The sequence below is a fragment of the Osmia lignaria genome, unplaced genomic scaffold, assembly GCF_051020975.1.
Source record: "Osmia lignaria lignaria isolate PbOS001 unplaced genomic scaffold, iyOsmLign1 scaffold0001, whole genome shotgun sequence".
NCBI lineage: Eukaryota > Metazoa > Arthropoda > Insecta > Hymenoptera > Megachilidae > Osmia > Osmia lignaria.
The window spans coordinates 26,565,520-26,577,901 of NW_027478158.1; positions in this window are offsets into that span (position 1 = coordinate 26,565,520).

A 12,382-nucleotide genomic window follows, 5' to 3' on the forward strand; every position below is an offset into this window, starting at 1 on the left:
TTATGTTGGTGCGGCTTCGGAACTTTTAAATATCTTGATATATCTCGAGAACTACGCATCTGATCAAAAAATATCATAGAACATAAAAAGTAGGAAACTTAATTCTCTACAAAAAAGGTCTCTTAACATTTTGCCATAGCTCGCTTCGTTTCCGAGATATTTGCATATTTATCTCAAGGGAAGGGGCCGGACGGACATATTTCGAGATATTTCTTCTTCTTGTTGTTCTTCTTCTGCACAGCTAAGCTGGAAGTGGCATTTGCGGCTCGCACTAGTGCAGAGTTATCTCAAAGAAAGGGGCCACGGTGTTTCTGTATCTCTATTATGTTGTTGCGGCTTCGGAACTTTTAAATATCTCGATATATCTCGAAAACTACGCTTCTGATCAAAAAATATCATAGAACATAAATTGTAGGAAACATAATTCTCTACAAAAAAGGTCTCTTAACATTTTGCCATAGCTCGCTTCGTTTCCGAGATATTTGCAGATTTATCTCAAGGGAAGGGGCCTAACGGACATATTTCGAGATATTTCTTCGTCTTGTTGTTCTTCTTCTGCACAGCTAAACTGGAAGTGGCATTTCCAGCTCGCAATAGTGCAGAGTTATCTCAAAGAAAGGGGCCACGGTGTTTCTGTATCTCTATTATGTTGGTGCGGCTTCGGAACTTTTAAATATCTTGATATATCTCGAGAACTACGCATCTGATCAAAAAATATCATAGAACATAAAAAGTAGGAAACTTAATTCTCTACAAAAAAGGTCTCTTAACATTTTGCCATAGCTCGCTTCGTTTCCGAGATATTTGCATATTTATCTCTAGGGAAGGGGCCTGACGGACATATTTCGAGATATTTCTTCTTCTTGTTGTTCTTCTTCTGCACAGCTAAGCTGGAAGTGGCATTTGCGGCTCGCACTAGTGCAGAGTTATCTCAAAGAAAGGGGCCACGGTGTTTCTGTATCTCTATTATGTTGGTGCGGCTTCGGAACTTTTAAATATCTCGATATATCTCGAAAACTACGCTTCTGATCAAAAAATATCATAGAACATAAATTGTAGGAAACATAATTCTCTACAAAAAAGGTCTCTTAACATTTTGCCATAGCTCGCTTCGTTTCCAAGATATTTGCAGATTTATCTCAAGGGAAGGGGCCTAACGGACATATTTCGAGATATTTCTTCGTCTTGTTGTTCTTCTTCTGCACAGCTAAACTGGAAGTGGCATTTCCAGCTCGCAATAGTGCAGAGTTATCTCAAAGAAAGGGGCCACGGTGTTTCTGTATCTCTATTATGTTGGTGCGGCTTCGGAACTTTTAAATATCTTGATATATCTCGAGAACTACGCATCTGATCAAAAAATATCATAGAACATAAAAAGTAGGAAACTTAATTCTCTACAAAAAAGGTCTCTTAACATTTTGCCATAGCTCGCTTCGTTTCCGAGATATTTGCAGATTTATCTCAAGGGAAGGGGCCTGACGGACATATTTCGAGATATTTCTTCTTCTTGTTGTTCTTCTTCTGCACAGCTAAGCTGGAAGTGGCATTTGCGGCGCGCACTAGTGCAGAGTTATCTCAAAGAAAATGGCCACGGTGTTTCTGTATCTCTATTATGTTGGTGCGGCTTCGGAACTTTTAAATATCTCGATATATCTCGAAAACTACGCTTCTGATCAAAAAATATCATAGAACATAAATTGTAGGAAACATAATTCTCTACAAAAAAGGTCTCTTAACATTTTGCCATAGCTCGCTTCGTTTCCGAGATATTTGCAGATTTATCTCAAGGGAAGGGGCCTAACGGACATATTTCGAGATATTTCTTCGTCTTGTTGTTCTTCTTCTGCACAGCTAAACTGGAAGTGGCATTTCCAGCTCGCAATAGTGCAGAGTTATCTCAAAGAAAGGGGCCACGGTGTTTCTGTATCTCTATTATGTTGGTGCGGCTTCGGAACTTTTAAATATCTTGATATATCTCGAGAACTACGCATCTGATCAAAAAATATCATAGAACATAAAAAGTAGGAAACTTAATTCTCTACAAAAAAGGTCTCTTAACATTTTGCCATAGCTCGCTTCGTTTCCGAGATATTTGCATATTTATCTCAAGGGAAGGGGCCGGACGGACATATTTCGAGATATTTCTTCTTCTTGTTGTTCTTCTTCTGCACAGCTAAGCTGGAAGTGGCATTTGCGGCTCGCACTAGTGCAGAGTTATCTCAAAGAAAGGGGCCACGGTGTTTCTGTATCTCTATTATGTTGTTGCGGCTTCGGAACTTTTAAATATCTCGATATATCTCGAAAACTACGCTTCTGATCAAAAAATATCATAGAACATAAATTGTAGGAAACATAATTCTCTACAAAAAAGGTCTCTTAACATTTTGCCATAGCTCGCTTCGTTTCCGAGATATTTGCAGATTTATCTCAAGGGAAGGGGCCTAACGGACATATTTCGAGATATTTCTTCGTCTTGTTGTTCTTCTTCTGCACAGCTAAGCTGGAAGTGGCATTTGCAGCTCGCAATATTGCAGAGTTATCTCACAGAAAGGGGCCACGGTGTTTCTGTATCTCTATTATGTTGGTGCGGCTTCGGAACTTTTAAATATCTTGATATATCTCGAGAACTACGCATCTGATCAAAAAATATCATAGAACATAAAAAGTAGGAAACTTAATTCTCTACAAAAAAGGTCTCTTAACATTTTGCTATAGCTCGCTTCGTTTCCGAGATATTTGCAGATTTATCTCAAGGGAAGGGGCCTGACGGACATATTTCGAGATATTTCTTCTTCTTGTTGTTCTTCTTCTGCACAGCTAAGCTGGAAGTGGCATTTGCGGCTCGCACTAGTGCAGAGTTATCTCAAAGAAAGGGGCCACGGTGTTTCTGTATCTCTATTATGTTGGTGCGGCTTCGGAACTTTTAAATATCTCGATATATCTCGAAAACTACGCTTCTGATCAAAAAATATCATAGAACATAAATTGTAGGAAACTTAATTCTCTACAAAAAAGGTCTCTTAACATTTTGCCATAGCTCGCTTCGTTTCCGAGATATTTGCAGATTTATCTCAAGGGAAGGGGCCTAACGGACATATTTCGAGATATTTCCTCTTCTTGTTGTTCTTCTTCTGCACAGCTAAACTGGAAGTGGCATTTCCAGCTCGCAATAGTGCAGAGTTATCTCAAAGAAAGGGGCCACGGTGTTTCTGTATCTCTATTATGTTGGTGCGGCTTCGGAACTTTTAAATATCTTGATATATCTCGAGAACTACGCATCTGATCAAAAAATATCATAGAACATAAAAAGTAGGAAACTTAATTCTCTACAAAAAAGGTCTCTTAACATTTTGCCATAGCTCGCTTCGTTTCCGAGATATTTGCAGATTTATCTCAAGGGAAGGGGCCTGACGGACATATTTCGAGATATTCCTTCTTCTTGTTGTTCTTCTTCTGCACAGCTAAGCTGGAAGTGGCATTTGCGGCGCGCACTAGTGCAGAGTTATCTCAAAGAAAGGGGCCACGGTGTTTCTGTATCTCTATTATGTTGGTGCGTCTTCGGAACTTTTAAATATCTTGATATATCTCGAGAACTACGCATCTGATCAAAAAATATCATAGAACATAAAAAGTAGGAAACTTAATTCTCTACAAAAAAGGTCTCTTAACATTTTGCCATAGCTCGCTTCGTTTCCGAGATATTTGCATATTTATCTCAAGGGAAGGGGCCTGACGGACATATTTCGAGATATTTCTTCTTCTTGTTGTTCTTCTTCTGCACAGCTAAGCTGGAAGTGGCATTTGCGGCATGCACTAGTGCAGAGTTATCTCAAAGAAAGGGGCCACGGTGTTTCTGTATCTCTATTATGTTGGTGCGGCTTCGGAACTTTTAAATATCTCGATATATCTCGAAAACTACGCTTCTGATCAAAAAATATCATAGAACATAAATTGTAGGAAACATAATTCTCTACAAAAAAGGTCTCTTAACATTTTGCCATAGCTCGCTTCGTTTCCGAGATATTTGCAGATTTATCTCAAGGGAAGGGGCCTAACGGACATATTTCGAGATATTTCTTCGTCTTGTTGTTCTTCTTCTGCACAGCTAAACTGGAAGTGGCATTTCCAGCTCGCAATAGTGCAGAGTTATCTCAAAGAAAGGGGCCACGGTGTTTCTGTATCTCTATTATGTTGGTGCGGCTTCGGAACTTTTAAATATCTTGATATATCTCGAGAACTACGCATCTGATCAAAAAATATCATAGAACATAAAAAGTAGGAAACTTAATTCTCTACAAAAAAGGTCTCTTAACATTTTGCCATAGCTCGCTTCGTTTCCGAGATATTTGCAGATTTATCTCAAGGGAAGGGGCCTGACGGACATATTTCGAGATATTTCTTCTTCTTGTTGTTCTTCTTCTGCACAGCTAAGCTGGAAGTGGCATTTGCGGCGCGCACTAGTGCAGAGTTATCTCAAAGAAAGGGGCCACGGTGTTTCTGTATCTCTATTATGTTGGTGCGGCTTCGGAACTTTTAAATATCTCGATATATCTCGAAAACTACGCTTCTGATCAAAAAATATCATAGAACATAAATTGTAGGAAACATAATTCTCTACAAAAAAGGTCTCTTAACATTTTGCCATAGCTCGCTTCGTTTCCGAGATATTTGCAGATTTATCTCAAGGGAAGGGGCCTAACGGACATATTTCGAGATATTTCTTCGTCTTGTTGTTCTTCTTCTGCACAGCTAAACTGGAAGTGGCATTTCCAGCTCGCAATAGTGCAGAGTTATCTCAAAGAAAGGGGCCACGGTGTTTCTGTATCTCTATTATGTTGGTGCGGCTTCGGAACTTTTAAATATCTTGATATATCTCGAGAACTACGCATCTGATCAAAAAATATCATAGAACATAAAAAGTAGGAAACTTAATTCTCTACAAAAAAGGTCTCTTAACATTTTGCCATAGCTCGCTTCGTTTCCGAGATATTTGCATATTTATCTCAAGGGAAGGGGCCGGACGGACATATTTCGAGATATTTCTTCTTCTTGTTGTTCTTCTTCTGCACAGCTAAGCTGGAAGTGGCATTTGCGGCTCGCACTAGTGCAGAGTTATCTCAAAGAAAGGGGCCACGGTGTTTCTGTATCTCTATTATGTTGTTGCGGCTTCGGAACTTTTAAATATCTCGATATATCTCGAAAACTACGCTTCTGATCAAAAAATATCATAGAACATCAATTGTAGGAAACATAATTCTCTACAAAAAAGGTCTCTTAACATTTTGCCATAGCTCGCTTCGTTTCCGAGATATTTGCAGATTTATCTCAAGGGAAGGGGCCTAACGGACATATTTCGAGATATTTCTTCGTCTTGTTGTTCTTCTTCTGCACAGCTAAACTGGAAGTGGCATTTCCAGCTCGCAATAGTGCAGAGTTATCTCAAAGAAAGGGGCCACGGTGTTTCTGTATCTCTATTATGTTGGTGCGGCTTCGGAACTTTTAAATATCTTGATATATCTCGAGAACTACGCATCTGATCAAAAAATATCATAGAACATAAAAAGTAGGAAACTTAATTCTCTACAAAAAAGGTCTCTTAACATTTTGCCATAGCTCGCTTCGTTTCCGAGATATTTGCATATTTATCTCAAGGGAAGGGGCCGGACGGACATATTTCGAGATATTTCTTCTTCTTGTTGTTCTTCTTCTGCACAGCTAAGCTGGAAGTGGCATTTGCGGCTCGCACTAGTGCAGAGTTATCTCAAAGAAAGGGGCCACGGTGTTTCTGTATCTCTATTATGTTGGTGCGGCTTCGGAACTTTTAAATATCTCGATATATCTCGAAAACTACGCTTCTGATCAAAAAATATCATAGAACATAAATTGTAGGAAACATAATTCTCTACAAAAAAGGTCTCTTAACATTTTGCCATAGCTCGCTTCGTTTCCGAGATATTTGCAGATTCATCTCAAGGGAAGGGGTCTGACGGACATATTTCGAGATATTTCTTCTTCTTGTTGTTCTTCTTCTGCACAGCTAAGCTCGAAGTGGCATTTGCAGCTCGCAATAGTGCAGTGTTATCTCAAAGAAAGAGGCCACGGTGTTTCTGTACCTCTATTATGTTGGTGCAGCTTAGGAACTTTTAAATATCTTGATATATCTCGAGAACTACGCATCTGATCAAAAAATATCATCGAACATAAAAAGTAGGGAACTTAATTCTCTACAAAAAAGGTCTCTTAACATTTTGCCATAGCTCGCTTCGTTTCCGAGATATTTGCAGATTTATCTCAAGGGAAGGGGCCTAACGGACATATTTCGAGATATTTCCTCTTCTTGTTGTTCTTCTTCTGCACAGCTAAACTGGAAGTGGCATTTCCAGCTCGCAATAGTGCAGAGTTATCTCAAAGAAAGGGGCCACGGTGTTTCTGTATCTCTATTATGTTGGTGCGGCTTCGGAACTTTTAAATATCTTGATATATCTCGAGAACTACGCATCTGATCAAAAAATATCATAGAACATAAAAAGTAGGAAACTTAATTCTCTACAAAAAAGGTCTCTTAACATTTTGCCATAGCTCGCTTCGTTTCCGAGATATTTGCAGATTTATCTCAAGGGAAGGGGCCTGACGGACATATTTCGAGATAGTCCTTCTTCTTGTTGTTCTTCTTCTGCACAGCTAAGCTGGAAGTGGCATTTGCGGCTCGCACTAGTGCAGAGTTATCTCAAAGAAAGGGGCCACGGTGTTTCTGTATCTCTATTATGTTGGTGCGTCTTCGGAACTTTTAAATATCTTGATATATCTCGAGAACTACGCATCTGATCAAAAAATATCATAGAACATAAAAAGTAGGAAACTTAATTCTCTACAAAAAAGGTCTCTTAACATTTTGCCATAGCTCGCTTCGTTTCCGAGATATTTGCATATTTATCTCAAGGGAAGGGGCCTGACGGACATATTTCGAGATATTTCTTCTTCTTGTTGTTCTTCTTCTGCACAGCTAAGCTGGAAGTGGCATTTGCGGCATGCACTAGTGCAGAGTTATCTCAAAGAAAGGGGCCACGGTGTTTCTGTATCTCTATTATGTTGGTGCGGCTTCGGAACTTTTAAATATCTCGATATATCTCGAAAACTACGCTTCTGATCAAAAAATATCATAGAACATAAATTGTAGGAAACATAATTCTCTACAAAAAAGGTCTCTTAACATTTTGCCATAGCTCGCTTCGTTTCCGAGATATTTGCAGATTTATCTCAAGGGAAGGGGCCTAACGGACATATTTCGAGATATTTCTTCGTCTTGTTGTTCTTCTTCTGCACAGCTAAACTGGAAGTGGCATTTCCAGCTCGCAATAGTGCAGAGTTATCTCAAAGCAAGGGGCCACGGTGTTTCTGTATCTCTATTATGTTGGTGCGGCTTCGGAACTTTTAAATATCTTGATATATCTCGAGAACTACGCATCTGATCAAAAAATATCATAGAACATAAAAAGTAGGAAACTTAATTCTCTACAAAAAAGGTCTCTTAACATTTTGCCATAGCTCGCTTCGTTTCCGAGATATTTGCATATTTATCTCAAGGGAAGGGGCCGGACGGACATATTTCGAGATATTTCTTCTTCTTGTTGTTCTTCTTCTGCACAGCTAAGCTGGAAGTGGCATTTGCGGCTCGCACTAGTGCAGAGTTATCTCAAAGAAAGGGGCCACGGTGTTTCTGTATCTCTATTATGTTGGTGCGGCTTCGGAACTTTTAAATATCTCGATATATCTCGAAAACTACGCTTCTGATCAAAAAATATCATAGAACATAAATTGTAGGAAACATAATTCTCTACAAAAAAGGTCTCTTAACATTTTGCCATAGCTCGCTTCGTTTCCGAGATATTTGCATATTTATCTCAAGGGAAGGGGCCTGACGGACATATTTCGAGATATTTCTTCTTCTTGTTGTTCTTCTTCTGCACAGCTAAGCTGGAAGTGGCATTTGCGGCTCGCACTAGTGCAGAGTTATCTCAAAGAAAGGGGCCACGGTGTTTCTGTATCTCTATTATGTTGGTGCGGCTTCGGAACTTTTAAATATCTCGATATATCTCGAAAACTACGCTTCTGATCAAAAAATATCATAGAACATAAATTGTAGGAAACATAATTCTCTACAAAAAAGGTCTCTTAACATTTTGCCATAGCTCGCTTCGTTTCCGAGATATTTGCATATTTATCTCAAGGGAAGGGGCCTGACGGACATATTTCGAGATATTTCTTCTTCTTGTTGTTCTTCTTCTGCACAGCTAAGCTGGAAGTGGCATTTGCGGCTCGCACTAGTGCAGAGTTATCTCAAAGAAAGGGGCCACGGTGTTTCTGTATCTCTATTATGTTGGTGCGGCTTCGGAACTTTTAAATATCTCGATATATCTCGAAAACTACGCTTCTGATCAAAAAATATCATAGAACATAAATTGTAGGAAACATAATTCTCTACAAAAAAGGTCTCTTAACATTTTGCCATAGCTCGCTTCGTTTCCGAGATATTTGCAGATTTATCTCAAGGGAAGGGGCCTAACGGACATATTTCGAGATATTTCTTCGTCTTGTTGTTCTTCTTCTGCACAGCTAAACTGGAAGTGGCATTTCCAGCTCGCAATAGTGCAGAGTTATCTCAAAGAAAGGGGCCACGGTGTTTCTGTATCTCTATTATGTTGGTGCGGCTTCGGAACTTTTAAATATCTTGATATATCTCGAGAACTACGCATCTGATCAAAAAATATCATAGAACATAAAAAGTAGGAAACTTAATTCTCTACAAAAAAGGTCTCTTAACATTTTGCCATAGCTCGCTTCGTTTCCGAGATATTTGCATATTTATCTCAAGGGAAGGGGCCGGACGGACATATTTCGAGATATTTCTTCTTCTTGTTGTTCTTCTTCTGCACAGCTAAGCTGGAAGTGGCATTTGCGGCTCGCACTAGTGCAGAGTTATCTCAAAGAAAGGGGCCACGGTGTTTCTGTATCTCTATTATGTTGGTGCGGCTTCGGAACTTTTAAATATCTCGATATATCTCGAAAACTACGCTTCTGATCAAAAAATATCATAGAACATAAATTGTAGGAAACATAATTCTCTACAAAAAAGGTCTCTTAACATTTTGCCATAGCTCGCTTCGTTTCCGAGATATTTGCAGATATATCTCAAGGGAAGGGGCCTGACGGACATATTTCGAGATATTTCTTCTTCTTGTTGTTCTTCTTCTGCACAGCTAAGCTGGAAGTGGCATTTGCGGCTCGCACTAGTGCAGAGTTATCTCAAAGAAAGGGGCCACGGTGTTTCTGTATCTCTATTATGTTGGTGCGGCTTCGGAACTTTTAAATATCTTGATATATCTCGAGAACTACGCATCTGATCAAAAAATATCATAGAACATAAAAAGTAGGAAACTTAATTCTCTACAAAAAAGGTCTCTTAACATTTTGCCATAGCTCGCTTCGTTTCCGAGATATTTGCATATTTATCTCAAGGGAAGGGGCCTGACGGACATATTTCGAGATATTTCTTCTTCTTGTTGTTCTTCTTCTGCACAGCTAAGCTGGAAGTGGCATTTGCGGCTCGCACTAGTGCAGAGTTATCTCAAAGAAAGGGGCCACGGTGTTTCTGTATCTCTATTATGTTGGTGCGGCTTCGGAACTTTTAAATATCTCGATATATCTCGAAAACTACGCTTCTGATCAAAAAATATCATAGAACATAAAAGGTAGGAAACTTAATTCTCTACAAAAAAGGTCTCTTAACATTTTGCCATAGCTCGCTTCGTTTCCGAGATATTTGCATATTTATCTCAAGGGAAGGGGCCTGACGGACATATTTCGAGATATTTCTTCTTCTTGTTGTTCTTCTTCTGCACAGCTAAGCTGGAAGTGGCATTTGCGGCTCGCACTAGTGCAGAGTTATCTCAAAGAAAGGGGCCACGGTGTTTCTGTATCTCTATTATGTTGGTGCGGCTTCGGAACTTTTAAATATCTCGATATATCTCGAAAACTACGCTTCTGATCAAAAAATATCACAGAACATAAAAAGTAGGAAACTTAATTCTCTACAAAAAAGGTCTCTTAACATTTTGCCATAGCTCGCTTCGTTTCCGAGATATTTGCATATTTATCTCAAGGGAAGGGGCCTGACGGACATATTTCGAGATATTTCTTCTTCTTGTTGTTCTTCTTCTGCACAGCTAAGCTGGAAGTGGCATTTGCGGCTCGCACTAGTGCAGAGTTATCTCAAAGAAAGGGGCCACGGTGTTTCTGTATCTCTATTATGTTGGTGCGGCTTCGGAACTTTTAAATATCTCGATATATCTAGAAAACTACGCTTCTGATCAAAAAATATCACAGAACATAAAAAGTAGGAAACTTAATTCTCTACAAAAAAGGTCTCTTAACATTTTGCCATAGCTCGCTTCGTTTCCGAGATATTTGCATATTTATCTCAAGGGAAGGGGCCTGACGGACATATTTCGAGATATTTCTTCTTCTTGTTGTTCTTCTTCTGCACAGCTAAGCTGGAAGTGGCATTTGCGGCATGCACTAGTGCAGAGTTATCTCAAAGAAAGGGGCCACGGTGTTTCTGTATCTCTATTATGTTGGTGCGGCTTCGGAACTTTTAAATATCTCGATATATCTCGAAAACTACGCTTCTGATCAAAAAATATCATACAACATAAATTGTAGGAAACATAATTCTCTACAAAAAAGGTCTCTTAACATTTTGCCATAGCTCGCTTCGTTTCCGAGATATTTGCAGATTTATCTCAAGGGAAGGGGCCTGACGGACATATTTCGAGATATTTCTTCTTCTTGTTGTTCTTCTTCTGCACAGCTAAGCTGGAAGTGGCATTTGCGGCTCGCACTAGTGCAGAGTTATCTCAAAGAAAGGGGCCACGGTGTTTCTGTATCTCTATTATGTTGGTGCGGCTTCGGAACTTTTAAATATCTCGATATATCTCGAAAACTACGCTTCTGATCAAAAAATATCATAGAACATAAAAAGTAGGAAACTTAATTCTCTACAAAAAAGGTCTCTTAACATTTTGCCATAGCTCGCTTCGTTTCCGAGATATTTGCAGATTCATCTCAAGGGAACGGGTCTGACGGACATATTTCGAGATATTTCTTCTTCTTGTTGTTCTTCTTCTGCACAGCTAAGCTCGAAGTGGCATTTGCAGCTCGCAATAGTGCAGTGTTATCTCAAAGAAAGAGGCCACGGTGTTTCTGTACCTCTATTATGTTGGTGCAGCTTAGGAACTTTTAAATATCTTGATATATCTCGAGAACTACGCATCTGATCAAAAAATATCATCGAACATAAAAAGTAGGGAACTTAATTCTCTACAAAAAAGGTCTCTTAACATTTTGCCATAGCTCGCTTCGTTTCCGAGATATTTGCAGATTCATCTCAAGGGAAGGGGTCTGACGGACATATTTCGAGATATTTCTTCTTCTTGTTGTTCTTCTTCTGCACAACTAAGCTGGAAGTGGCATTTGCGGCTCGCACTAGTGCAGAGTTATCTCAAAGAAAGGGGCCACGGTGTTTCTGTATCTCTATTATGTTGGTGCGGCTTCGGAACTTTTAAATATCTCGATATATCTCGAAAACTACGCTTCTGATCAAAAAATATCATAGAACATAAATTGTAGGAAACATAATTCTCTACAAAAAAGGTCTCTTAACATTTTGCCATAGCTCGCTTCGTTTCCGAGATATTTGCAGATATATCTCAAGGGAAGGGGCCTGACGGACATATTTCGAGATATTTCTTCTTCTTGTTGTTCTTCCTCTGCACAGCTAAGCTGGAAGTGGCATTTGCAGCTCGCAATAGTGCAGAGTTATCTCAAAGAAAGGGGCCACGGTGTTTCTGTATCTCTATTATGTTGGTGCGGCTTCGGAACTTTTAAATATCTTGATATATCTCGAGAACTACGCATCTGATCAAAAAATATCATAGAACATAAAAGGTAGGAAACTTAATTCTCTACAAAAAAGGTCTCTTAACATTTTGCCATAGCTCGCTTCGTTTCCGAGATATTTGCATATTTATCTCAAGGGAAGGGGCTTGACGGACATATTTCGAGATATTTCTTCTTCTTGTTGTTCTTCTTCTGCACAGCTAAGCTGGAAGTGGCATTTGCGGCTCGCACTAGTGCAGAGTTATCTCAAAGAAAGGGGCCACGGTGTTTCTGTATCTCTATTATGTTGGTGCGGCTTCGGAACTTTTAAATATCTTGATATATCTCGAGAACTACGCTTCTGATCAAAAAATATCATAGAACGTAAATTGTAGGAAACATTATTCTCTACAAAAAAGGTCTCTTAACATTTTGCCATAGCTCGCTT